The following is a 4814-nucleotide window of genomic DNA, read 5'->3' as shown; positions in this document are numbered from 1 at the left end:
AGAGAGAGAGAGAGAGAGAGAGAGAGAGAGAGAGAGAGAAATAGAGAGAGAGAGAGAGAGTACAGTGTGTACAGTAGGTCTACAGTACGATATGAGTCAGTGTGTGTGATATGCTTTCTCACTGAAAACACAATGATACATCTCCCTCTCTACTCTTATTGAGCCCATAACATGTAGGTTATTGTGCCTCAGTCATACTATTGTCAACCTCTATCACTCACAACCATTAACAAACTATTTCAGTAACCTTTCTCTTTGCCATTCTCAAACACTCAATGTTTACAAGCAAGTTGATGCTGAGATGTTGAATAACCCAGAAATATCTAATATTTCCACTTTGTGTGAGGAGACAAAGGCTTTCCCCTCATATTCTATTAATCTTGCATGTCCTTATTGAATTATTCATTTCAGCATTAATGCTTTATTTTGAGTATCATCAAATGGCTTTCTTGAATAATGTGTCTTTATTCAGTGTGAATTGATGGATATTCAGAGTCTAATGAATAGCTAATGGCTATAAGTGATTGTACCCATGCATTTTTAAATCACTCCTTTTTATATATAGCAGGAGATTGGTCTTTGCACATTGTAGTCCCTATAGAACCCTACAGAGATGTAGAGAGAAGTAGAGAAACTACAATTACACTGCAGCTCACATTAGAATATCAGAGCTAGATGGCTCCTGGTAGACATTGAGTGGACAAAACATTAGGAACACCTTCCTAATATTGAGTTGCGCCCTTTTGCCCTCAGAACAGCCTCAATTTGTCAGTGGCATGGATTCTATAAGGTGTCCAAAGCGTTCCACAGGGATGCTGGCCCTGTTGACTCCAATGCTTTTCACAGTCGTGTCAAGTTGGCTGGATGTCCTTTGGGTGGTGGATCATTCTTGATACACACAGGAAACTGTTGAGCGTGAAAACACCCAGCAGAGTTGCAGTTCTTGACACACTCAAACCGGTGCGCCTGGCACCTACTACCATACCCCGTTCAAAGGCACTTCAATCTTTTGTCTTGCCCATTCACTCTCTGAATGGCACATGTACACAATCCATGTCTCAATTGTCTCATGGCATAACAATCCTTCTTTAACCTGTCTTCTTCCCTTCATCTACACTAATTGAAGTGGATTTAATAGCTGACATCAATAAGGGATCATAGCTTTCACCTGGATTCACCTGTCAGTCCAATGTCATGTAAAGAGCAGGTGGTCCTAATGTTTTTGAACACTATGTGTAGAGTGTACACAAGTTTAGAATTGCTCATTGCTCAGTGCTCATTTAGAATTCCTCATTTAGAATTTAGAATTCCTCTTTTAAATGATTTAGAATTCCTCATTTAAAATCCCTTATTTAGAATGTAGAATTCCCCACTATTTCGCATTTGGAGTTTCTGATGAATATCAACCTCTGTCTCTGACAGTAGTCAGGTGAAATCTAGTCAAAACATATTTTTTAGAGACTCCCATTACTGTGTAAGCCTCATTGGTAACGTTTTTACCTCACATACTGTAGGCAACAACTGCCGTTATCATCTTGTACCAGGTACCTGTATGTAAGGTAGTTTCATAGTCCTTAGCTACTTATTTTAATCTAAGTAAACACTATCATGTGTACAACAAAAGTAGTAAGTGCAGCATAAACGCATGTACTTACAAGCCAGTTCAAAGGTACTTACAAAGGGTTATGCCACTGTTGCTGCAATACTCTGTTATAAAGGCCTATTTAAGGTCAAGAGTAGCTGTCTGATTTAATGCATTGTCAGGCCACTTGGAAGGGTAGCTCTCTAAGAGGGAACCCGAGGTGAGAGTTTGGACATGCTCTCCCAGTGTGTGGCAGTTCTTAGTGTCATGACGTGACCGCTGGATCATTCTCTGACCCTTTTGTGACCCCTCCTACCTGTTGGCAGGCAGTTAGCTGGCAAGCGTTCAGCACAGCATTCAGCACAGGGCCACAGTGACCTGGTCGGGTTCTCAAAGCTCAAACTCCTTAACCAGACTTTCTACCTGCCTGTGGCGTTCTAATAAGAGTGGAGCAGAGCAAGCCTCTGACAAACAAACATAACTCCCCTCCCCAAGCCTACAACATTACTATGGAGTGTTTTCTCCTTCTCTTTGCTCAGAAGCTGAGTGAGTACAACCCAGAAGAGACCTAATGATCATGAAGGAAAATGATGAATCTTAAACAACAAAACTCCTGTAGGCTAGACAAAGATTTCCAGTAAAGACTCTGTCGCAGAGTGATGATGTAATATCTACTCTGTCTTACTAATATAAAGGTTATGCACTGAGTCATGGCCCTCACCACATCACACAGAGAGGCCCAAGGACTAGAAGAGAAGAGGACAGGAGGAGGAAGAGGAGGAGGAGGAGTTTGGTAGTGATGGGAAGATGAATATTATTACCCAGAACCTGGCAAAGACCAATATATAAACATTGTAACTAGCATAAGATTCATAAAGAATGTTTTGGAGAAGCATCAACAATTTATCTGTCATTTCTTTCACTGATAAAATACAGAACGTTACCCAGAGTTAGAACTAATCCATTACCACACCGGACACGACTGCAATGTCTGTGTCCAAGTCTGTACATTTTAGCTCCACACAAAAAAACTCAGCTTTCCCTTCTCTGCTGAAACTGATAAATGCTGTAAATTATATGAAGGAATAATGACAGCATTTCCTATGGAATGAGGCTATAAATGGAATGAGGCTATAATGACCTGAAAATACCTGTTTGTATTGTAGTGTTATCTGACTGTTATTATAATGTTATCTGAATGTAAGCCATATATAGTCTCTGCAGGCTTTCGTGTGTATAGGTAAACAGGGACATGTATTAATAGTAATGTAATGTATGCCTGGCTGGGAGTGTTAGTTATCATGACTTCATGAAGGGTGTGATCACATCACAGCTTTGGTGAATCTGTCTGAGGGGATGTAAGGAAACTATACACTCAGAAAAAAAAGGTGCTATCTAGAACCAATAAGGGTTCTTCGGCTGTCCCCATAGGAGAACCCTTTGAAGAACCCTTTTTGGTTTCAGGTAGAACTCTTTTGGGTTCCTTTCCACAGAGGGTTCTACCTGGAATCAAAAATGGTTCTCCTATGGGGACAGCCGAATAAACCTTTTTTCTAAGAGTGAAGGGATCCCCACCAGAAATATTCCAGTGGACACACACATGCACACATGCACTCACATACGCACACAGCCACCAAGACACACAAGAATTCCATCACAAATTCCACACACACTGTGGATTCACAGTACATTGTTGCAATCCAACACTGAACCACTAAGGCACTAATCCATCATTTAACTGCAACAAAGAGAAATTGAGAGAGAGAGAGAAAGAGAGAGAGAGAGAATGAGAGATACAGACAGAGAGAGGGAGAGAGATGGGTTTAGGTGTATTGTGTATTGGGTGTATCCATGTCTAATTTATTATAACAGGCCGTTGAGGGTATTGATCTGGAGGCTGAGGCTCTCTCTGGGCACAGTCTCCCCCCAAACAGATCAATGCAGCCTGGGCAGACAAACTGCTGACTGGGCCTGACTGGACCTTTCAAGGAACAACCCCCACAATTACCAATCACACATAAACACAACACAACGCAGCACAGTACAGCTATATAAAGCACAACACAGCACTGACCATTACTGAAATACACACACTAACACATAATAATAATATGATATTCCATTTAGCAGACGCTTTTATCCAAAGCAACTTACAGTCATGCGTGCATACATCTTTTGTGTATGGGTGGTCCCAGGGATCCAACCCACTACCTTGGCGTTACAAGCGCCGTGCTCTACCAGCTGAGCTACAGAGGACCACATCATAAAAGCATCTCACCAAAAACATGGCAGTATTACCAACTACCAGATAACAAGCAACAGTATGGCTTGGCTTGAGAATCAGACTTTTGTAGATTATAATATGCTGACTGGTGCAATGCCCCAGAAAAATTGGTACTCTTGAAATATATGCTTAAAACAAACATTATGACCAGGTATTAATTGGTCTCCTAGTTATTTACATCCTCTTGCACCAGCCACAATGTGAAACATTAAACACAATCCACAGACCAGTCAACCCAATCACAGGCGTTGAATGGGGTCTCTGAGCTCGGTAAACAGGTCGCAGCAGCTTTGCGTAATTGCATCATAAAACACCATCCTTCAGATCTGGATGTAATGTAGAATATGGACGTAGCATTTTCGGTACCGGTGATCGTCGTGTGACCCAGAGGACATGACATCATACCCCAAGCGAATGGATGGAGGCTCAGTGCCAGGTCTGGATGTCTCCCCCCTCCTATATCTCTCTCTCTCAACACTAGTGCCTGACTAGTCAAACATGTCCTGGGGTACATTGGCATCACGTCTCCAATGTCACGAGTCGCTTCCTTGCGGTGAAGAGGTGTCTGCTACACACAGACAGGTAAATAGCCATGCCTCTCTCTCTCTCTCTCTCTCTCTCTCTTCTCTCTCTCTCTCTCTCTCTCTCTCTCTCTTCTCTCTCTCTCTCTCTATCTCTCTCTTTCTCATCTCTCTCTCTGTCTCTCTCTTCTCTCTCTCTCTCTCTCTCTCTCTCTCTCTCTCTCTCTCTTCTCCTCTCTCTCTCTCGTCTCTCTCTCTCTCTCTCGCGTCTCTCTCTCACTCTCTCTCTCTCTCCTCTCTCCCTCTATCACTCATCTCTCTCTCTCGTTCGTCTCTCTCAAGTCTCGTCTCTCTCTCAGTCTCTCTCTCATCTCTCTCTCTCTCTCTCTCTCATCTCTCTCTCTCTTCTCTCTCTCTCTCTCTCTCT

General features: G+C 42.4%; 1 pseudogene across 1 annotated transcript in view; it reads right to left on the bottom strand.

Moving 5' to 3' along the window:
* LOC311134059 (pleckstrin homology domain-containing family A member 6-like) overlaps window positions 1-262 on the bottom strand; it is an 86910-nt pseudogene extending 86648 nt beyond the window's left edge. Inside the window, exon 1 of the transcript XR_014615390.1 lies at window positions 248-262. The product of XR_014615390.1 is annotated as a pleckstrin homology domain-containing family A member 6-like (transcript). The remainder of the gene's footprint in view (window positions 1-247) is intronic.
* Window positions 263-4814: the final 4552 nt, after the last annotated feature.

This window comes from Coregonus lavaretus (assembly GCF_964263955.1).
Source record: "Coregonus lavaretus genome assembly, chromosome: 8".
NCBI classification, from domain to species: domain Eukaryota; kingdom Metazoa; phylum Chordata; class Actinopteri; order Salmoniformes; family Salmonidae; genus Coregonus; species Coregonus lavaretus.
Note: the sequence above shows the minus strand (reverse complement) of the source record. Positions and strands in the feature narration are given on the sequence as shown.